The 23,985-nt window shown below is 47.0% G+C and overlaps 1 protein-coding gene, 2 long non-coding RNA genes and 1 pseudogene across 7 annotated transcripts in view; 2 read left to right on the top strand and 2 right to left on the bottom strand.

The window, feature by feature from the left end:
• KSR1 (kinase suppressor of ras 1) overlaps positions 1-23,985 on the bottom strand; it is a 172,614-nt gene that overhangs the window by 93,476 nt on the left and 55,153 nt on the right. The window lies entirely within an intron of this gene.
• LOC106993932 (myb/SANT-like DNA-binding domain-containing protein 3 pseudogene) lies at positions 6,199-7,211 on the top strand (annotated as a pseudogene).
• On the bottom strand, positions 14,273-20,539 carry LOC144335378 (uncharacterized). Its single transcript, XR_013406213.1, has 2 exons — positions 20,428-20,539; positions 14,273-17,380 (listed from the first exon to the last, which is right to left on the bottom strand). It is a non-coding gene; the product is annotated as an uncharacterized LOC144335378 (long non-coding RNA).
• LOC144335380 (uncharacterized) overlaps positions 20,164-23,985 on the top strand; it is a 56,304-nt gene continuing 52,482 nt past the window's right edge. Inside the window, exon 1 of the long non-coding RNA XR_013406215.1 lies at positions 20,164-20,232. This is a non-coding gene — a long non-coding RNA (uncharacterized LOC144335380). The remainder of the gene's footprint in view (positions 20,233-23,985) is intronic.

Here is a 23,985-nt window from a genome sequence, read left to right as displayed (position 1 = left end):
GGGAGGCTGAGGCAGGAGAATCGCATGAACCCTGGAGGCAGAGGTTGCACTGAGCCAAGATTGTGCTACTGCACTCCAGCCTGGCGATAGAGTAAGACTCTGTCCAAGAAAAAAAAAAAAAAAAAAAAGTTGCATCTGCATCTGTACTGAGGGGGCTTGAGAATTTGGATTTTGGTATCCTAGGGGGTTCCTGGGAGCAGTCCCCTGTGGACACCAAGGGACAACTGAACTAACTCACTTAACCCTTGCAACAAACCTATGAGAGACGCCCTAACATAACTATCCCCATTGTACAGAGGCATAAACTGAGGATGAGGAACAGTCCCACATCATGTGGCTAGTAAGTGGCAGAGCAAGAAACTGAACCCAGGAAGTTCAGCTGCTCAGCCCATGCTCTTAACTATGGGTTACATTACCTCCTTGAATGACTGAGACTTTTGGGGTGCCTACTGTCCATCAGACCAATGCTGGGCATCTTAGTACAAATGTTCTCATGTATAAAAAAGGACTCAGAGAGTCAGGAAGCCAAGCCAACGTCACCCAGCTGGTATGTGCCAGAGCCAACTTAAACTCATAAGAGGCTGATGCCCCATGCTGCCCCTCCAGGCTTGAGGCGCTGGGTCTGACTTTCCACAGTTTGAAGGCTGACCTTTCCCACTGTGCTCCACCAGCAATGATGCAGATGGAGACATCACTGACACAGAGCACACGAATCCTGGTGAGGAGCCCCGGGGATGCTCTGCCACCTGATCAGGAGGAGGCCAGAACCTTCCAGAAGGCCTGTGGGAAAAGCAGCGCCTGGGAGAGAGTCCACCAGCTCCAACCTCTTTCCTAGCACAGTCCTCTCCTCCACAGTGGCCTGTAAGCCACATCCTACCCCATCCCACCCGCTGACAAAGAATCAGAGCGAGGGCCTCCTGCTAGTTCTCCAGTCGCAAGGGCTCTCTGTATTTAGCTTTCTGACGTAACAGCTCAAAGCGGAGATGCACGCACTCACTCTTGCATAAGACCCGATTTCGCTCACACAGACCTCAGGGCAAGTCAGTCTCAAGTGCTGCGGGCTGGAGCACAGGGTGGCCTCACAGAGCAGCCCGTACCTGAAATGTACCTCTGCCATGCAGGACAGCACATTCCCAAGGAGGCCAGTTCTCCCACAGCCTGTTCCCAGGTGACCCAGCTACTGTAACCCTCCAGGTGGAGGATAGCTCACCCGCACCGAGAAAAACCGGGCAAACCCTACAGGGCTCTGCATCTCCTGCCCTCTGGCCTTTGCAATCGGCCCCATCTAAGGACCACGTCAACCAGTGGGGATTATTAGCAGGACCAGACTCGTCTTGAGATGTCTGAAATGCCTTTAAATTACAAAATCCTTGTAAGTTCTAAGAAGGGCCTAAGGTCATCTCACAGAAATAGATGAAAAACTGATGAGGAAACTGAGGCCCAGAGAGGGACAATGACTCAGTCAAAGTCACACAAAGTAGAAGGCAGTGCCAGGACGGTCTCCAGGTCTCCTGGTTCTAGTCCAGCACTCTTTCCCCCATATTGGACGGCAGAAGGCCTGGGTTCAACCTGCTGTGAGCGACTGGTCTAGCTGGTAACACTGGTTCCCTATTTTTAATTAACAAACAGGGACTGTTTTAAGAAGTGTATAGAATGCTAACTCATTTCATCCGGGGAGGTGGGTGTTATTACTATCCCCACGTGGAGGTGAAAGACAGAGAGATAAAGTAACTGTCCAGGGTGTCAGGTGAACCCAGGCAATGTTATTCCACCATCCAAACCTGAGCCTTGAGTGCTGCAGTGGCCTTTGTTACCGCAGCTCCTCAGGGTGCCACTGGCTGTATGCTGAAGTGCTCTCTGGAGCTCAACAGCATGCTCCAAGCAGCTGCTCAGAGGAGCAGGGCTGAAGCCACCTCCAGCGCAGCACACATCTCAGCAACCCCACAGGAGGGGTTCTCCCCCAACACTCGCCCACAGAACGCAGGGGGCCAGATCTGCCATGACGGATCCGAGTCTGGGACCAGGCAGAAAATGGACCCAGGTATTCACTATACCCTCTCCAGAGACCTGCAGCATATGACCAGGGCCACCCCCTCAGCTTACTGTCAGGGGAAAAGGTTTGCCAGGCAGCCCCTCCAAAGGCGTGGCCTCTCGGTCACCTGCACCCTCTGTAACCCTGGGCCTGTGAGGCAGAAGGGGGCCGCCCTGCAGTGCCAAGGCCATGATCCAACAGGCAGGACTCTGCACCTTTGTGCACGGCCTCCTCAAGGCTCAACATCTTGAGTTTTCTTCCTGAAAAAGGAAGCCATTTCTCAACATATTGCTACACACAGAGACTGAGAAACACAAACCGAGAGGCAAATGGGGCACTGGCCCCAAGGGAGGAGAATGAAGCGGGGAAGGGCTGGTATGGGCCAGTCTGCCTGGGGTAACCAGCAAAGGGACAAGGAAACACCCAACATAAACTTGTCCGTCCCGACATTGTTTACTAGAGGGACACAGTGCAAACAGCCCAAAGACCCAACAATAGAAGCCCAGCTAAGGAGGCGATGGTAAAAACACCTACTCAACTATGACAAAGCCACTGAGCAGGTTTATAAAAACATAGGAAGTTTTTTGTGTTATTTTACTAAGCGACAGGCAGGACAAAAAAAATCTGCATGATGGATGGCAAGAACTACGTAAGCAAAACTTTGCACACACAGTCTTTGCCTGGAAAACACAACTGAAAGAAAACACAGCAGAAATGTCATTTATGAATGGGCTGATCTGAGTGGGAAGGCTATAGGTAATCATTTTCTTCCTTCTACTTTTCTGTGTTTTCCAAATGTTCTGTAATTACTGTGTACTGATTTTATAAGGCTATGAATGGTAATAATACATTTTAAAACGTCACAAAAGGAAAAGGAAGGGTGCTGGTGCTTCTCTTCTAGCAAAAGGAGAAAGGTCCAGGAGCCCACGGTAGATGTACTATTTGGAGCAGATCCCTGCTCAGGCTGCCATGCCCAACCTCACCGCTAAGGCCAGCTTTGCCGGTTACTCCATCTGCCCTGCTGGGTGTTTTGTTTTGTTTTGTTTTGTTTTTTTGAGACAGGGTCTCACTCTGTCGCTTAGGCTGGAGTGTGGTGGTGTAATCACGGCTCAGTGTAGCCTCGACCTCCCAGGCTCAAACGATCCTCCCACCTCAGCCTCCTGAGTACCCAGGACCACAGTCGCACACAACTACACTCAGCTAATTTTTGTATTTTTTGTACAGATGGGGTTTCACCATGTTGCCGAGGCTGGTCTCAAACTCCTGGGCTCAAGCAATCCACCCATATCAGCCACCCAAAGTGCTGGGATTACAGGCGTGAGCCCCTGCTGGGTCTTTAGATGGAGCAAAACCTCACTGATTCCAAAGGGAAAGATGCGGAAGGAAGAGCAATTTCATAAGATGGCATTAGACTCATTTTGCTGACGGGTGTGGGATGGGCTGGTTTGTTTTTTAAGGACAGTGTGTGTCCATCTATCCATCCATTCAAGAGTATCCAGTACCCACTAGTTACCCAGTATGGTGCCAAGGCCCTGCAAACAATACAGAAATGAATGACCCATCTCCTACCCTAAAGACCTCAGATTCAAGTGGGGGCCAAAGATATCAAGTTACAATGCAAAAGTGTCTTTGACAAGCGTTTTCAGATACACGCAGGCTGCGAGAATTCAAATATGAAAATTAAAGCTTCTAGCTTCAGAGAAAAGACAGGTGTCTGGAAAAAGTTCATGGAAAAGATGAGCTTTGAATTGTGTCTTGAAGAATGAGTGCGGTTGCATGAAGAAGTCAGTTAAACAGGCCAAGGAAATATACATGTTTATCTCAAAGGAAAGTTACCTCTGCCAGCAATGGTAACAAATCTCCCACCTTAATAATAAGCAAGGAAATACAACATGGAAACATATGGGTAGATGTTTGGCAGCACTGGCAGAGGGACTCCCCAGTGTGGCTGTGGTAGGAGCATGGCAGGAGCGTGGAACGGCATCGCCCCCCTGGAGGGCAGCAGAGAAACAGGACGATGGAACAGAAGCCCCACAAGCGGCCCCCACCCCTTGAGCCAGACTCCACTTCTAGGAATTTATCCTAAAGAAACAATTAAGTGTAAGCATAAGCCTATTCAGGGAAGTGTAACTTAAAATAGCCAAACATGGGGAAGTAGGTAACTACATTCTGGTGTGTCAATCACAGAAAACTTTGAGGCAACTTTTTGGTTTTTTTTTAAAGTCCCTTTTAACAGTGTATTTAATGATATGAGGCAATGCCCATAATCTTCTAGAAAGTTAACAACTCAAGATAAGGAAACTACATTTGCAGTATGATCTCCACATATCTTTTTTATTTTAACTTAAAGGCATTAATTTTCTTTTTTCAAGTTTGAGGTCAATTTCTATTTTTATAGCAAAATTAACATCTCAAAATGTAAACACTGGAAATAGAAAAGTTTTATTTTTTACTTTTTTGTATTTTCAAAGAACGGGTATCATTTTTATAATCACAAAATGTTATTCAAATTGAAAGAATAATAAATGGAGCTTTTTTTTCCCAGTAGGTTTTTGGGGAACAGGTGGTATAAGCTTTGTTTTGGGATTTTTGTTTTTTGTTTTTTTCCAGTAGAGACAGGGCCTCTCTCTTGTCATCCAGGGTGAAGTGCAGTGGCGTGATCATAGCTCACTGCAGTCTCACACTCCCAGGCTCGAGCAATCCTCCCATCTCAGCCTCCTGAGTAGCTGGAGTTACAGGTGAACACCATTACCCCTGCTAATTTTTTTTTTTTTTTTTTTTAATTTTTGTAGAGGCCAGAGTCTCATCATCTTGCCCAGGCTGGTCTCAAACTCCTGGGTTCAAGAGATCCTCCCTTCTCAGCCTCCCAAAGGACTGGGATTACAGACCTGAGTCACAGTGCCTGGCCCATAAATGAAGTTTCAATAGGAAGAGAAGAGGGCATCCTAGGCTTAAAAAAACAGCAGGAGCCAGAGGTGAAGAAGTACAGGTCTCTCCTGGGATGGAGAAAGAACTGAACATCATGGTTAGACAGAGCTGGGCTCACGTACTGGATCTACTCTTTTCTAGCGGTGTGACCTTTAACAAATTACTGACCTAGTCCTGAGCTTCAGTTTCTTCCAAAGACTAAATGTGTTAACTTGGCCAGGCACAGTGGTTCACGCCGGTAATCCCAGCACTTTGGGAGGTTGAGGTGGGCGGATCACCTGAGGTCAGGAGTTTGAGACCAGCCTGGCCAACATGGTGACATCCTCTCTCTACTAAATATACAAAAATTACCCAGGTATGGTGGCATGCACCTGTAATCCCAGCTACTCAGGAGGCTAAGGAACGAGAATCGCTTGAACCCCAGTAGGCGGAGGTTGTAGTGAGCCGTGATGGCACCAATGCCCTCCAGCCTCGGCAACAGAGTGAGACTCCATCTCAAAAATAATAAAAAATAAAATAAATGCATTAACTTACACAGAATACCTACTTGATACACTAATTAGGTCAGAGCCTTTTCTACTGACCAATAAAACAAATTCCTTCCTGGATGACCCACAAGAGGTAGGGATGTTCATTTATGAGACACATAATCAATGTAATAACAGCATTTGGGGAGAGAAAAGAAACACTACATTAAAGATATCATACAAACCCTCCCAATTTCAGAAATATTAAACTATGAAATATATCCTAAAATCAAGAAACTATGGAAATTTATGTCTTCTAAAGATAGTGCTGACCAGGATTAAAGCATTTGGTGAAAGCCCAAGATATTACTGTTTTTCTCATGATTCTTATACAGTCTGATTTGTGCCCCAAACAAGAAGTCAGGCCGGGCACGGCTCACGCCTGTAATCCCAGCACTTTGCGAGGCCAAGGTGGGCACATCACTTGAGGTCAGGAGTTCAAGACCAGCCTGGCCAACATGGTGAAACGCCATCTCTACTAAAAATACAAAAATTAGCCAGGTATGGTGGCTGGCACCTGTAGTTCCAGCTACTCAGAAGGCTGAGGCAGGAGAATCGCTTGAACCCAGAAGGCGGAGGTTGCAGTGAGCCAAGATCATACCATTGCACTCCAGCCTAGGTGACAGAGAAAGACTCTGTCTCAAAAAAGAAAAACAAAGGGGGGGCGGGGCACGCCGCTGCAGTGTCTCCTTTTGTCATCCAGGCTGGAGTGCAGTGGTGCAAACATGGCTCACTGTAGCCGTGACCTCCTGGGCTCAAGCAGTCCTTCTGCCTCAGCCTCCCAAGTAGCTGGGATTACAGGATGCCTAGCGGCCAGGAGAAATATAGTGGAAAATGCAAAACAATGAAATTATAAAACCTGCCAAATACTTCTTAGAACTAGAAAAGAGCACCCTGCTGGCTTTAGTAGAAAAGTACAAATATGTGCTGGAATATAAGAAAAGTGATGCACAAACTATTGGCCTTAAGCAATGTACTTGCAGGCGCTGGCCCACAAACACAACTCTCAGCCGAGCTGTCCCTGCCAGATTTCAAATAGCTGAAGAAGTGCTGGGAGAACATCAAGGCTCGGACCAAAACAATTATGGCCCATGAAAGGAGAGAGAAGGTGAAGGGGAGCGTCCGCCCTTCCTGAGTACCCATGTCCTAGGGAAGGAGATCACCAGCATGCTGCTGGAGCAGCTCTACTTCCTACAGAGCCCCACCCGCCCCCCAGGAGGAGCCCGAATACCACCCCGATGCCACGGCCCAAGAATCATTTGCTGTTTCAAATACAGAACTGCGTGATGATGAGAAAGAGTTCATACGTTTTCCAGTACGTTGAGAGGACCTCTCAACCTGAACCCTGGTGTTCAGCTGTCAGAATAACAACCAATAAAAACTACAGGAGCAAAACCTCTCAGGAAGGTGCTTTAAAAAAGATGCATGAGGAAGAATACCATCAACAAATGTCCATCTGACAACTGCAACTGATACAAATGAATGAGGTGCATTGTGGCCAAAATCCAGCAGATAGAGCGAGAGTGTGAGACGGGCAGAGGAGTAACAGGATAAAAACGGAAGTTCTCAATAAAAAGATGTATTGGGAAAGAAAACTACGAACTTTTACCAAGGAATGGCCTGTTTTCTCTTTCCCAGTTCACCCTAAGGCTTTGGGGGTGGCTCTCTTTTAATTAATCTGTGTTGGCAAAGAATGTCTGGAACATGGACCTGCGGTCAGTAACCTGTAACACAGCTACAAATAGGAAAATTCGAGTGTAATGAGAGGTGACAACGTGCTAGCAGCCCTTGCTCTCGGCGCCTCCTCAGCCTCAGAGTCCACTCTGGCGGCGCTTGAGGAGCCCTTCAGCCCGCCACTGCACTGTGGGAGCCTCTCTCTGGGCTGGCCAACGCCGGGAGCCGACCCCCTCTGCTTGCCGGGAGGTGTGGAGGAAGAGGTGCGGGCGGGAACCCAGGTTGCATGCAGCGCTCACAGGCCAGCACGAGTTCCAGCGGGTGCAAATGCAGGCTCCACGGCCCGCACATGGAGCGGCTGGCCAGCGCTACCTGCCCAGGGCAGTGAGGGGCTTAGCACCCAGGCCAGCAGCTGCAGAGGTTGCCCCGGGTCCCCCAGCAGTGTCCGCTGCCAGCGCTGCACTCAAATTCTTAGCTGCCTTTCCACGCGGCAGGGCTGGGGACCTGCAGTCCACCATGTCTGAGCTCCCCCATTGCAGTGGAGCCTCCCCCATTGGCGCTGCCCCCTGCTCCATGGCGCCCGGTCCCATCAACCGCCCAAGGGCTGAGGAGTGCAGGCACCGCTGGGGACTGGCAGGCAGCTCCGACTGCAGTCTGTGCCGGATCCACTGGGTGAGGCCACCTGGGCTCCTGAACTTTTACTTCTAGCTAAGGGATTGTAAACGCACCAATCAGCATTCTGTGTCTAGCTCAGGGTTTGTAAATGCACCAATCAGTACTCTGTGCCTAGCTCAAGGTTTGAAAATACACCAATTGGTACTCTGTATCTAGCTAACCTAGTGGGGACTTGGAGAACTTTTCTGTCTAGCACTCTGTGTCTAGCGCAAGGATTGTAAACGCACCAATCAGCACTCTGTGTCTAGCTCAGGGTTTGTAAATACACCAACTGGTACTCTGTAGCTAACTCTGTGTCTAGCTAACCTAGTGGGGACTTGGAGATCTTTTCTGTCTAGCACTCTGTGTCTAGCTCAAGGATTGTAAATGCACCAATCAGTACTCTGTCAAAACACACCAATCAGCTCTCTATAAAATGGACCAATCAGCAGGATGTGCGTAGGGTCAGATAAGGGAATAAAAGCAAGCTGCTGGAGCCAGCAAGCGGCAACCCACTCGGGTCCCCTTCCACACTGTGGAAGCTTTGTTTTTTCGCTCTTTGCAATAAATCTTGCTGCTGCTCACTCTTTGGGTCCACACTGCCTTTATGAGCTGTAACACTCACCGCAAAGGTCTGCAGCTTCAAGGACTCCTGAAGCCAGCAAGACCACGAACCCACTGGGAAGACTGAACAACTCCAGAGGCCCTGCCTTTAAGAGCTGTAACACTCACCGCGAAGGTCTACAGCTTCATTCCTGTCAGCGAGGCCATGAACCCACCACAAGGAAGAAGCTCCAGACACATCTGAACATCTGAAGGAACAAACTCCGGACACACCATCTTTAAGAACTGTAACACTCACCGCGAGGGTCCACGGCTTCATTCTTGAAGTCAGTGAAACCAAGAACCACCAATTCCAGACACAGTAGTGGTAATTTATTTAAGAATTCATTCAGAGAAACAGCTGCACCCTTTGTACCCCTTAAGTGGCAAAGAAGTTGTTATAGTCTTCTGAAAATTATCACTATGAGTGCTATAATTCTGAATGTAATGTCTCTTAATTAGAATTCATACAAGAACCATGAGAAAGAAAGAAAGACAAAAAAAAAAAAAAAGAAGAAGAAGGTTGCAGTTACCGAACAGATCCAGATGCCACAGGGGTAAGGCCCCACCTTCCAAGCAAACTGTCCCAAATTGGAAAGGGCTGTTTTCATTCTCCCTATAGCACACCTGTATTTCTCCAGTTTGATGTTTAGGGAGAAGATTTACGCAAATGTCTGAATGGCAAATCTTGCTAGACTACCCGGGGTGTCCTTAGCCCCAACTACCTCATCCTCTTTCGGACGAAGCAAGCACCAGGAACACCAAGGTCACCTGCCTTAAGATTAAGCAGCTGCAACCTGGAAAAGCTTAAGGTTTAGAGAGAACCTTTGGAAATCTTTGTAATCTTTGGGGAAAAAAATGCAAACTCAGTGACCAAACTGTAAGGGGTGGAGAGCTATATCCTCTCCTAAATGCCAGGCTTTGGGAAACTCAAGGTAAGCCTTCAGAGGAGACCCAGGAGGCTCAGCTCATTCCGCTACTACATATAATCGGCATCTAATCCTTACCATGGTTCTTAGCCATGTGTCAGGCACTGTTCCAAGTACATTACATGTGGTAACTCATTTATTCTCCCAACGAAAGAAGAAACTGATGCGCAGAGGTAACCTGCCCAAAGCCAGAGCCAGAACCAACCCATGCAGTGCCTTTGTGCAAGGTGAAAGAGTGCCTCACATCCTCTGCACATACACAGCACAGACCCACAAAAGGCATATTCCTGGCAATAAGGGTAGTCTGGATTTCAGGAACCCTTCACCACGTTGTGTAGTGCACAACCTGCTTGACTGTACACAGCCCCATCCAAGTTCACACAGTAAGAGGCGGAGCTGGAATCTGAACCCAGGCCACCTGGCTCCCAGGTCTGCTACCAAGTAACAAGCAGGCACAGTTTCATATTAAATAAGTGGCCTGCAAATTAATGCAACTCAGAATATACAGAAGCACTGATGCGGGTGACTGAGAGCACAGTTCTGTGTGTCTGGAATGATCACATTTTCAGTAACGATGAGACAATGCTCTGACATTTACAACTTCATGGGCACAAGATTTTTTTCTTTCTTACCATTTCTAATGGGAATATTTCTAAAATGTGCCCCACCCTCTTCCACCTTATAGCATAATGTAATATACCCTGCTCGAACTCCACAACACCACTGCCACTCCAGGACCCCACAGCCCCCCTCCCTGCCTTTTCCTGCCACTCTGCCTGCAGCCTTCTAATCCTGGGTAATCTCTTCTTCTCTGCTCCTGTAATTGCTACTGGAGGAAACTCAATGTGCAGGTGGGTTGGGGACATCCAAAGTTTTAGGTTTTGACCTACTTCCTCTGGCTTAGCAGCTCTTTGACTTGATCCTATCTAATTCCTTGCTCTTCCCCAATTCCTGGGGCAGCATCTCACCAGTTTCATGCTCTACAATCCCTGTTGCAGAGACACTGGAGGCCACTGGCCTGTACTTGCTAGATTTGCCTATCCTCACCTCCCATCATTACCTCCCTCCTTGGGAAGGGGATGGGGAGGGGAGGTCTAGCTGTCCTTCAGCCTCCAAACCTGCATTCAAATCTTTCTGGCCTTAAGAAATACTTTCTCTTCAACTCCTCCTTCTCTCTCTCATTTCCTTCAAGTTCAAAGATCTTGACACATTTCCTCAGCTGTTCAATATTACTCCTCCATTGACCTTAGTCTCTCTACTCCACCAAAACTGCTCTTGCAGAAGCCCTCAGAGTCCATGTTCTCACTCCCACCCTCATCCTGCTTGACCTCACTGGGGCATCTGGCCAGGTGGTCTCTCCTCCCAGACATGCCCACCTCTAGCTTCCCAGTTCTCCTACCCTTCTGACAACTCAGCAGCCTCCTTCCCAGGACTCCCACAATCACCTACATGCTGATGCCTCCCAATTTAGAAAACTCTGAACCCCATTCCTCTCATAAGCTCCAGCCCCAATCTAACCCCCAAATGGATGGCCAGCCTGCATGGGCCAGAGGTACCCAAACTCATTATCTCATCTTTCATCATCTAGAGGTGGCCTCCCACTTTCCACCCTCCTTTCTTCCTAACAGAATGCTGAGGTTTTAGCTGGCCCATTGTAGGTAGGTGTAGCTGTGTGACTAATACCTGGCCAATGACACATAAATAGAAGTGCCACAAAGTACTACATTGTGTAATTTGAAAAGGAATATTTACAGGACACATCATTCTCCAGTTCATCCATCCTGCTCTCTGGAAAGCTGATGTGATAGTTGGAGCTCCAGCAGCCATCTAGGAACATAAGGACAAGGAATGGCAGAAGGGTAAGCTGGAAGGATCCTGAGTTCCTAATGACTTTGTAGATCCACCACACTGATGTTGGGTTACCTACATCCAGACTTCTCTTATGTGTAAGAAAAATTAACTTGTTTGAGTTACTGTTATTTGAACTCCATTTTATCTAATATCCCCTCCAAATTGGTCATATCTTGCAAGACAAGGAACTTGGTCAATAACATCAACATTCACTATCTGGAAGCCTCCAGCTATTTATTTGCCAATTTTCCCCATCAGACTGTGAGCAACTTGATGGCAGCAACATGTCTCTCATTTTCTAAATAACTCAAACACAAAAATGGTATCTTTCTCTTTGTTTTTGTTTTGTTTTGTTTTGTTTTTTTTAACCTTACAGAAATGGTGTAATTACTACAGATATTCGTCAACCTTTCTACCAACGTTTTTCTTAAATGTAGTTGGGCTGGTTCATGTAAGTCAGATGGAACTGGTGAAAAGTACTATATTGTGTAAACCATCATTTATTGATATATTTCCCGGCTAATAGGCTCTTAGGTCCCTTCTAGCTTTTCATCATCACCACAAATGCTACAATGTACATCTATTTCTTCTTGAGCACTTGCATGCTAGTTTTTCCAGTACAGACACTAGAAGTAAAATTTTTGGCTATAGGGTATGTGTATCCCTAACTTCACCATATCTAGTCAAGTTTCTCTTGAGAGTAGTTGTACCAATTTACACTCCCCAGGGCCCTGTGTGGGAGAGGAGGCTCCTCCCCATGCATTTCTGAACTGCCAGTTTCTACCTAACATGATGGTAGCAGGATGCTTTTTTTTTTCTTAGTACTCTGAACTAGCTATAGCAGAAACACAGGAATCCCCTGAGCTAATCTCCCCAAAATGTTGCCTGGCTGCTGCCTGAGGACAGGCCACCCTGCAAAAAGCAACCTAACTGGGCAGCCAGCATTCAGAGCGGTACACCCATTGCTCTCTATCTATGGTGTCTCCCCCTACAAGACAGAGACTTTCCCCCACTGTAGTCTTGCTGGGGGGTTGGTGGATTAGTCCTCTGCTTTCACCCCTCAAATTATTTCATATCCAGCCTACTCCCTCAAGCCTTCTCCAAATACCAACCAGAAAAGGACATTGTAAAGGTGTTTGTCCCACCACAAAATCCTCCCTCTTTTCCCTGGAGCTCTCAGGCAGGCTGCTGAAAAGAACATCTCATCTCTGCTGGAAAGAAACACCTCATCTCGGGTGGTGGCTTTTGAGCATCTCCTGATAAAGGAAAATCCCAGGCAGAGAGAGGGGCCAAGTTGTTTATTTCCAAACACAAGCCAGATTCCAGCTGTGACATGTATACTGGATCTGCTCACTGCAAAGGCGAGCTGGGCGGGAGGGCCGCGGGGAGCGGGGGCCGAAGTTGTGTGGAGGATCGTGTGGTTGTTTATTTTTAGGTAAGCCAGTATTCCTAGGATCAAGTTCATAGCCCCTTCTCAGTTCTGTTTTTCATGACTCTGCCTGTCTATGGATTTTTCATGTGAACTTGCCCAAGTGCAAAGGGTAGCTGCCTTGACCCACTTAACCCAGGGGCTCAGAGCGACGCTCTGCCAGGCTCAAGGCTCGGGGTCTGGTATCCACCTTTCCACTCCACAACATTTATTGAAAGCTTGCTCTGGCCAGGTACCAGTGTACAACAATGACTGTAACAAAAACCCAGCCATTACCCAGAACCTGCCCTCCGAGAACTCATGGCCTAGAAAATCAATACTTGTGATGTCATGTGAAAAGATGTGATGGTAAATATGTGCCAGGGAAAGGAAAGAACAGAGAAATTAAACCTAACTAAAACTGGTCTCCCTACCAGCATGGGTGATGAGCAGACATTTTTATCATCAACATCATAATTCCAACTGCCTGCCTTTCCCATAGCCATGAGAGTGTGGATTAACAGGGCAACAGGCAGTGCTTTGGGAGCTCAGACTTCAGGAGACCTGGTTCTAACCCACCTGCCTCCATCAGAGTACCCTTTGCTGGCCAAGCGTGGTGGCTCATACCTGTAATCCTCATGCTTTGAGAGCCTGAGGCAGGTGGATCACTTGAGCCTAGGAGTTTGAGAAAAGCCTGGGCAACACAGTGAGACCCCATCTCTACAGAAAAACTCAAAAACTAGCCAGGTGTGCTGGCTCATGTCTGTGGTCCCAGCTACTCAAGAGGCTGAGGCAAGAGGCTTGCCTGAGTCCAGGAAGTCGGGGCTCCAGTGTGCTACCGCACTCCAACCTGGGCAATGGAGCTAGACCCTGTTTCAAAAAAAACAGTGGCATTTGTCAACTCATTGTCCTCATGGGCAAACTGAAGGGTGGAATGAGCAACTCCTGAGCAGTCCTTTCAGCTCGGGTATCCTAACCAGGGGCTTTCCACCCTCCCTATGTATCAGAATCCCTTGCAGCAGGTATACATACAGAGATGCCTGGACCAGTTCCCACTCCACAGGTACTAGGTCAGCTGGTCCAGGGCTGTGCTCCTGACATGGATGTCTTTTAAAAGCACCCAGGTGACTCAAACACGAGGACAGGGTTCAGAACCACGGTGCTGAACAAACTTCCTGCTGGTGATAGCCACCAGTGCTTAAGGACCAGGCTTCCATTCCACAGACTGCCCAAGGCAGGAAGCGAACCCAAGGCCAAACAGCCCATAGTTAGTGCCTGCTGTCTGCTCACAGGGATACACTGATTTCAGGAAGATTCCAGTTAGGCCAACTGGCAAACAGGGAATCACACCGTCTCTCGCACCCTCCAGCTACCTACTCTCAGCCCCTTTTTGCCACTGGGAGAAATAGGTAAGGGGGAAGGCAGCACCCCTCCCATCCACTGAAAGGGGGCCGCCCCACCCTCGGGAAAAGGAGGCCAGTGAGAGCTGGAGGCAGTGGGGCCTGGGAAACCTGGGCCGGCATGGCCTGGCCTCCCTGCCTGTGAGTCAGCCCCAGAGGGGCCTCGTCCGGACAAAGGGGCAGAAGAACAAAGCTCCACTGTGCCCATTCGGCATGGAAAAGCCAGCAGAGACAAGGAGACTTCAGGGCTGGCGGCATAATTAGCATTTTATTTATTTATTTATTTAATTTTCGTTTTATCTAACAAATGCCTTAGGGGACACAGCACTTATTATGCACACCAAGCAGAGTTTCTGAGCCCTTTCTAAAGATTAAGCTTTAGAAGATTAAGCTTTCCAGAGTTAATGTCCAGGGAGGGGAAAAAGTTAATTCTCCCCCTCCACAGGCACATAAATTTACCTATTGCATTTGCTACTGTCTGGTCTATAACAAGATACAGAAACCACTTGGGTCTAGGAATATGTCCCAGGGTGTGACTTAAATCCCTTTGGTGCCCTTTATAGAAGGCCATCTTCTACAGGAATGGAAATTTTCTCATGGCAAGGTGGAAAGAATTTGAAAGTTAAACTCCATTTCCTACTGAACTTAGACAAGTTTCAGAAACTCTCTGAAACTCATTTTGGTGTCTGTCAAATGGGAACAGTGTAGCCTATTTCAGAGGTGTTATGGAGTGAAATGAAATAATTCGGTATAAAGGGTGCAGCAAAGGGCCTGACACCAACTACAGTTTATTCCCTTCTCCCATCTGCAAAGCGTCACCCCTGCCATTCCCTTCTCCCATCTGCAAAGCGTCACCCCTGCCATTGACAGAGACTCTGCTGCACCGAGTACCCATGTTCTAACAGCAGCCCTGCCAGGTTCAGTATTACCATCCCCACTCCCGGCTGGGGAAACAGTTTTACTATCCTCACTCCCAGCTGGGCTGGATGAAGAGCTCCTCCCAAAGCTCACAGCTCTCAGGTGGTGCGGCCCACGTTCAAAGCTTGTGCCATAGACTTTCCTTTGGTCTTAGACTCTAGGTCCCTCACTACAACCTGTCTCAGTTTGTAACTTAAATAATCATACAGCTCAGTAGAGCTCCTTGCTTTTTGGTTTGGTTTTAACAGTGGCAGAAATCCCCCACAAATCTGTCAGCTCTAAACACTCACACTGCAGGCCCCACAAGCAAGCATCCAAGGCTGGGCTGTGCAGAGAACGTGGACAGCTGGGGTCCTGGGACTGACTGACCATCACCACTCAGGCTGCCCATTCTTGGCACCAAACACACCATGGCCAGGTCAGAGAAGAAACCATGCCAACATGATAGAATCACCAAATGCCTGCGGTCGAAGGGGCTTCCTTTCCTCAGCTGTAACACAGGTATGGGGAGGAGTATTGCTGAACTAAACAATCCTGGAGGGATTTCCTGTCCTCCCACCCCTGGGAGCACTAAGGGAGCAGTTGATTCAACCTCCATGTGGCCCCACACTTGAGCCACAGGGCAGGCCTTGACCTGCAACTGGAGAGCGGGTGCCCAAGACAATTTTAACAAAACAAAAACCTCATTTCTGAGGCTTCAGAACTCCTCTCTGCAGGGAACCACACCCAGGGCTTCCAGGCGCTGACCACCACAAGCCATTATTTAGGGCAGCCTCTGTTCAGGTATTACTCCTCCCACTGTCACCACTACCCACCAGCGGCCTTACAAGGCCCAGAAGTGAGTTCTGCAGCCCACGGTATGGTGAGAGGAACCATACCCTTCAGGGTCTTTTTAAGGCTTCAGGGTCAAGCAAGCCTGCAGCAAGTGCAGCCCTGCCACTCTTCTAGGTAATGTGACCCTAGACACATCACCCAACACCTGAGCGGTCACTTCCTCACCGCTAGTGTGCTATGCAGGGCTCATGATGCACACATCCTACTCCAGGACCCAGCCAGTGCAGGCCACAACAAACGCCAGTTCCCTGGAGGGCTCTTTCCCTGTCTTTTTCCCACCACAGCACAATGGAGGGATATGGATCATTTCCAGCACTATGAAGGCTATGCCTCTGGTGGAGAGGGAGGAGGGTCTAGGGAGTGTCCATCACTTACCCTCTCCTTTGAGCATGGCAGCCTTAAGCTTTCCCGACTCCTGCCAACACAGTTCTTGCTCCTACCTCCACTTTCCCACAGAACTGGTCGGCACAGAACATCAATTATCAACATAGATGTCCACCTCCCCAGATTGCAAGAGCCTAGCAAGGTCAGGCTCTGAGCCCCATCGGCACAGTGCCTTGTAAAGAGGGGGCACTCAGATGATGAATGGGCACTGGGCCGGCAGGCAGACAGCAAACACCAGAGTTAACAGAAACCACTGCTACGTTTTTCTGAGGGAGAGCTACATTTTCCCAGAGAAAGGACAGAAAAAAAACTTATAGGATGCTTTCGAAATACATACCTTCTGCCTTTTTCTTTCACTTTAAGAATATTAAGGTTCACGCCAAATTTCACAAGTGCAGCTACTCCACCCAGTATTAAATGGATTGAGAAATGAAAAGGTGTAGCTATTGCTTCATTGCTGCTAAGCTAATCTATCCAAGCTGTTTCACACCTCTGGGGCCTTGTTTTGAGGCTCTCTCCACCTAGAACGTCCTGCTCCCTACAAAGCCTTTGCCAGCTCCCCCCTTGCCAACCCCCTCCTTCAGACTCCTTTTGGGGACAGGATAGACTTCAGTGAGAGCATCTCTAACAGCCTCCCACATGAATTGGTTTTTTAAGTCTTCACTCACTGAGACAGATGCTGTCTGAAACTAGAAGGTCTTCTTATTTATTTCCGTATCAAGGACATCTGGCCTCATGTGGTGGCATACAGCAGGTCCTCAATAATGACCAAATGAATGAATAGCTTGAATCGTGTTACTGCTTTAGCTTACAATCATTATTTTTCCATTCTTGCCTATATCTGAAATCATCCCAGGCCCCAAATCTTCCACTTAAAATCCAAGCTTACAACCCCCATAATTACATACCATAGGGACCCAACTGCAATGCACTCAGTCCCTTAGTTAGAAAAAAGCAAGTCTTACAATACAGAAGTGGGCCAAGGGTCGATTCCCTGAGCTCACCCAGGAAAACAATCTATCTTCAATCCTCAGTGGTCTCTTCCAACTCCAGGTTGAAATCCATCTGATGAAATGCTACACAGGAGCAGTACTCAATAATACTCGTAGTTTATTGTCCAACAAAAATGAAAGAATTATTATCGGCCAGGTGCAGTGGCCCAAGTCTGTAGTCCCAGCATTCTAGGAGGCCAAGGTGGGCGGATTGCTTGAGCTCAGGATCAGGAGTTCGAGACCAGCCTGGGCAACGTGGCAAAATCCCATCTCTACTAATAAAGTATAAAATTATCCAGGCATGGTGTGTGCACTTGAACCCAGGGGGTGGACGTTGCCGTGAGCTGAGATCACACCACTGCACTCCAGCCTGAGCCATAGAGTGAGTGAGACTCTGGCTCAAAAAAAAAAAAAGAAAACAAAAAAGAAAAAGAGTTATTAAAGACCTGGAATTAATAGAAAGGAGTGTCTGGGTTAAGATAAGGGGTTGTGGAGCCCAAGGTTCTTATTATGTAGATGAAGTCTCAAAGGTAGCCACCCTGAAAGGCAATAGATGGCAAGTGTTTCCCATTCAGACCTTTAAAAGGCGCTAGGATCTCAGTTAATCTTTTCAGGATCAGAAAATTACCTAGAAAGGGAAGGGGATTCTCTACAGAATGTAAATTTCCCCCACAAAAGATAGCTTTGCCAGGCCATTTCAAAATATATCAAAGAAATCTATTTGAGGATAAAATACTTTTGTTTTTGTTTCTTTCTTTCAGGGCCTGCTGTCATGTGATGTTATACTAGAGTCAGGTTGGAATTGGGTATCTTATTGCCACAAAGAGTCTCTTTTGTCTTAAGATTTCTGTTTTAATGTTTAGACTGGTCATTCTGTCTCACGAAAATGTATAAAACCAAGCTGTAACCCAACAACCTCGGGCACATGTTCTCAGGACCTCCTGAAGTCGTCATGGGTCATGGTCTTCACATTTGGCTCAGAATGTATCTCTTTAAATATTAAAAAAGAAAGAAAGAAAATAAAAAATGAAAGCAGGCTATAGAGCAAAAAGTACAGGATGATCCCAGCTTTGAAAAGTTCTCTGATTTTTAAGAGTGTTTCAATTTTCTTTTATGGTTTTCAAATTTTCCACAAGGAACATATATTACTCTTGAAATCAGATATGAAAATGATGGAAGGAAGAAAGGATGAAAGGGGGAGAAGGAGGATGGGGAGGCAGACACTGCACTATCATAGAAAGGGAGTGAGGACAAAGGCACATGAAGACATCTGTTCCAACAATGGACTTATCTCTCTCATCAGGTAAATATGGCTCACATTGGCCTCCATCCAAACACCCTCCCAGGGTGGCCCAGTCCCACACTGAACACACCCCATCTGTGTGTGATGATAATATTAATGATAATAGCTTTTTTGAGCATTTACTACATGCTAGGCACTATTCCATTTAACTCCTCCTCATTTCTTACAATGACCATAAGGCAATCATTACGATTGCTCTTTCACAGATGAGAAAACAGAGATCAGGTAACTAGCCCAACGTCACACAACTACCTTTTCTTGATTTTCTCCTTTGGCAACTTCCTGGATGTGATAGGTCTCTTAATTAGATAAAACTAGGTTTTCTAGAGGTTGTGCTTATAAAATGGGGGCTACATTCCCAAAGACAGATGAGGTAAGGAGGAAGCTATGTTGAATGCTGATGAGAAAATTAGCATTACATCAGCCATGGAGAGCCAATTGTTAAATATTGCCTTGACTGGAGAAGATTTCAAACTCCTTCCCTTAACAAAAAAAGGAAAAAAAAAAAAGGCAGATTATTTCATGTGATAGGCCAGAAGAGATGAGAGCTGATAAAACAGACTAAGCCTGCTCATGAAAGCCCTACCTAACCTAGAGGAGAGTCTATGGTTTCACCCAGAGCCTCCTCCCTCAATCCGCATGCATTTCTACCATGTTGGGTTCTCTGGTTTCTCCCATCCATAGATTATAGTAAAGCAGAACATTTTAAGGTGAAAATAACCAGGTTTCTAGAGGTAAATGCACAGAGGCCACAAGACCTGACAGCAATAATGGGATAAGTGGGGAAAAAAAAAAAAAAAAAAAAAAAACAACTACGAAGCAGACCCAAGATTTAAAAAGCATAATTTTCTGGGACCATTATAGGAGAGGCAAAGTGGCCGTTCAAACCACACCTTAATAGAGCCTACTGAGGCTCCCAGCAACAGCGAATAAGTCATTAAGTTGTTTAGAAGAAAATGTGTCTTCTCAAACTACAGTCATGCGGTGTGTAATGCCAGAAATACATTCTGAGAAACGTGTCTTAGGTGATTTTGGCTTTGTGTGAACATCATAGAGTAATGAGTATGGTAGGCGACTGTAATACATTTGTAAGACAAATCTAAACATATCAGAACACAGAAAAGGTACAGTAAAAGTACAGTACTATAATCTTATGGGATTACTATCATACACGTGGTCTGTTGTTGACAATGCAGTGCATGACTGCAATTAAAATGATTAAAATACATTTTGGTGCTTACAGGAATATGTTTCAGTTACCCAATATAAATTCACTTTCTATGAAACAGCTTGTTTCCTGTCTATTTTATCCAGTGAATCATGGCACCTGCTGTTAGCTGCCTTCCCATGTCCATCCTCGTTTTCCTTCCTTAACCTCGGGAATCCCTTTCCAATGATAATGTGCTCAGCTCCCAGCCACCCTGACAACCAGTGGTTGCCATGTGATCCAGTTCTAGCCAGTGAAATGTAAGGGAAAGCCTATTGCTTGGTACTTCCAGAAAGTTAGTTTTCCTCATTAAAATGGATAAGAGGCCGTTGACAAAAGCCACCTTCCTACCTGAAATGCAAATGTGAAGCCTGGAGATATTGCAGTCATCTTGGGAGTATGAGGCTTTGTGCTGAAGATGATAAAGCAAAAAGATAGGAGGCAGTAACATGGAGCCCTAAGACTGTCGGCCTCTGGGCTTTTTGTTTCATAAGAAAAAGAATCCCTTACTTCCAGTGTTACTTTACTTTTCTTTTCTTTTCTTTTTTTTTTTTGAGATGGAGTTTTGCTCTTGTCACCTAGGTTGGAGTGCAATGGCACAATCTTGCCTCACTGCAACTTCTGCCTCCTGGGTTCAAGAGATTCTCCTGCCTCAGCCTTCTGAGTAGCTGGGATTACAGGTGTACGCCACCACACCCAGCTAGTTTTTTGTATTTTTAATAGATAGAGGGTTTCACCGTGTTGGCCAGGCTGGTCTTGAACTCCTGACCTCAGGTGATCCACCTATCTCAGCCTCCCAAAGTGCTGGGATTACAGGCGTGAGCCACTGTCCCCGGCCTTATTTAATTTTCTGAAATATGTAGCCAAACAAACCCTACATGGCCCCTTAATATCAGGTTATAATTCCTGGGTGATAAATATGACTGCTAATATCTCACTGTTTTCCTCCAAGTAGCCTGCAAAGTATTTTCATGTCTTTGGGGTGCCCCAATAAAACACAGGCTGACAGAGTGTTATTTACTGGGAGCTCGCCTAGCTGTTGCAAGTGGCAAATGGCCATTCACTGGTATTGTGTTTTTGCTAAGCTGACTTGCTTTTGCGAGTTGGAATTTTGTTAGGAAACAAAAAGTGCTTTATGGCAAAGGCGTTAGCGCCACAATGGGACCTTTCTGCTTTGATTATGAAAACACATTAAGAGCTTAGCTGCACCGCAAGCAGTGGCCCGGAGACTCGGCTGAAGCCTCAGCCTTTCTGACCATTCTCCACTCAATATGCTGGAAGGGCACCAAACCCACTTGGGAAGAAACACTGCAGGCAGACACCAAAGATTAAAGGGGCTGGGTGTTCAGATCCACTCTGGAGAACCTGTGTGATGAGCAGGCTGTGCCCCAACACAGCCCTACACCCTTCTTCACCAGCCCCCCACACTGGCTACATGCAACTCCCGTATTCCGCCTTGCAGGGGTTAAATGTAAGCACCAAGCAAGCTTTACTGCTCTAATTCCTCACAACACCTGGAAAAGGATGTGTTCCCAAGAGAAGCTCAGAGACAATCCAAGGGGTATAGTAATAGGACAGTAAGCAAAGCTTCCCTGGGGTGCCAGCAGACACGCACTTGCTAAGGTGAGCCACTCTCCCCATCGGCTTACAAGGGATCTTCAAATATGAAGATGGGATGAGATGCAGTGATTCCACCTCCAGGTACACCCAACACAAGTGTGTGCATGCATATACACAATACAGGCTGACCGAGAGTCATGTCCAACAATGCTCACGGCAGCATTTTTTTTTTTAGAGAGAAGGAGTCTTGCTATGTTGCCCAGGCTGGTTGAACTCCTGGGCCCAGGTGATCCTCCTGCCTCAGACTCCCGAAGTGTCAGGATTACAGACCCGAGCCACCACCTCTAGCCCACAGCATTTTTTAGGAATATCCTCAAAATGGAAACAAATAAAATGTTCAAAAGGAGAATGGATACAAAAATTATGCTCATCAGTCAATCGAATAACACACAGCAATGAAAATGAATAAATGACAGCTACACACAACGAAAATGCACGGATTTCACAACAATGTTGAATGAAAGAAACCAGATACTAAAGAATATATACAGCATGATTATCCTTGCAGAAAGTTCAAAAAACAGGCACAACTGAATTACAGTGTTTAGGGATTCATATTTTGGGTAAATAGTTATTTTAAGAAGCAGGGAGGCAACTACTACTAAAGTCAAGCTAACGTTGTGTGTGGCAGTAAGAGAAGAGATTATGATCAGGGAGCCTTCGGGGGCTCTGACAGGGTTCCTTTTCTTGGACGGTGGTTACAAGGGTGCTCATTTTGTGATAATTCACCAAGCTGTACATTTATGTTTTATGTACTTTTCTGAGTCTGTATAATATTTTACAATATAAACAGAAAGTTAAAAATGAAAAGGAATGATGTCTAGATCCAAACAAATCTAGCCTACCATAGGTTCTCAATCCATCTTTTTGTTTGTTTGTTTGGAGACGAAGTCTTGCTCTCTCGCCCAGGCTGGAGTGCAGTGGCATAATCTCAGCTCACTGCAACCTCCGCCGCCCAGGTTCAAGCGATTCTCCTGCCTCAGTCTCCCGAGTAGCTGGCATTATAGGTGTGCACCACCACATCCAGCTAATTTTTGTATTTTTAGTAGAGACGGGGTTTCGTCATGTTGGCCAGGCTGGTCTCCAACTCCTGTGACCTCAGGTAATCCACCTGCCTCGGCCTCCCAAAGTGCTGGGATTATAGGCGTGAGCCACTGCACCTGGCCATTCTCAATACATCTTGATTGAACCTGAATCCTATGACACTTTATCACCCCTCCAGGATGCCTGGCATCCTCCTCTTCTGAGAAGAAATGCTCACATTTATGTTCCACTGGAAACTGGCAAGGGTACAGCAATTCATCCTTCCCCAGATGCTTCGCATATATTCATCTCTATTTTCCACGCCAAAATCATAAGCTCCTCTGAAGGAGGAAATGGCTTGGGATGTACACATTTTCTCCACAGATTAGTGATGGAAACCTAACTTAGCTCAGAAAGCAACAAAGAAGTCACTACAGGGAGAAAGAGCAGGGAGTTTTGCTGGGGTCATCAAAGCAAAGGCTGGAGGCACATCAGGACCTTGATGAGGGGACAAGGGGTTCAGGATCTGGTCTACTCCAGCCCTGAAGAGTCGGCTCAAGCTAACTTAACATATAACATGACTGCTATCAATGGCACAAAGCCACTTGGGTTCTGCTATCCTAGAAAGTCCACATCAATCAGTGTATTCTCCCTGGTGAGCAAGCTTACACTTAAGCAGATGTTTTTCGGGTGTGCTTATCCTAACACCAAAAACTAGTTTTAAGAATTGCCACATGTGTGGCAGGGAGCAAACAAACCTGGATGCTTACAGCTCATCACAGCAATGGTCTCGACAGTGAGACAGGATGCAGAGGAGTCTGACCCTGAGAGCCCTCTCACCTGGGCAACCTTGCTTGGGCACTGAAAAAGTTTGCCTCAGGAACCTCCATTTCCTAAGCTGACCAACCTACCTCTAAATCACACATTCTCCCTATGGAGGTACCTCAACCAAGCAGCCACAGCCCAGCCCTGCCAGCCCAGAAGCATCCCACTCCCACCTCGCCCCAGGTCCTGCAGGAAACTTGGTCCAATGCTCCAAAGGCCCCTCCTGAGTGGGGTCTAACTGCTCCAGAGAGCAGGCTGTTTTCCTGTCTTTCTCAGTTCCAGACTCCAAGTGACCAACGATGCTCTCCCTCCGTACCTGCTGGCACTGTTCAGTTTCTTCCCAGTCAAGTACATACACAGCCCTCGATGCGCAGCACGCACCCTCCACACCCTCCCGGTCTTCCACCTCCCCGCACCGGTGAGTGAGTGCACCTCCAGAGCACTCAGGCTGGGAGAAAGGTAAGAGGCTTCTGGGGCTCTGAGATGCCATGACAGTCCAGTCAGCTGCCTGCCAGTGTTTCAGCCCCAGCCAGCTATCCCCACGTTTCTTGGCCTACCTCTTCACAGCCAAACATTCGGCAAGAGCAAGACGCACTAGAATCTCTAGCCAGGAAACTCCTCATCCTTCTCACTTTTTTCCTAAGAAAGAAGTAAACAGCAGAGGAAGTAGACAGCAAAGGTGTTTTTAGAGCTTCTAGATTGTTTTTCCAAGAGTTGTGTGCAGTGTGCACAGGCAGGCTCATCCCCACCTTCTGAGACTCCATCTTCTCAGATGGGGATAATAGCTTTCTCCCTGCTCTCAAGACAGTTGTGACAATCAAGGAATGGGAAACATGCCGCATGGCTCCTGGGTGGTGCGGCACTCCATACCGA

Source organism: Macaca mulatta, chromosome 16 (assembly GCF_049350105.2).
Source record: "Macaca mulatta isolate MMU2019108-1 chromosome 16, T2T-MMU8v2.0, whole genome shotgun sequence".
NCBI classification, from domain to species: Eukaryota; Metazoa; Chordata; class Mammalia; order Primates; family Cercopithecidae; genus Macaca; species Macaca mulatta.
The sequence above is the reverse complement of the archived record's forward strand: the minus strand, read 5'-3'. Positions and strand labels throughout refer to the sequence as shown.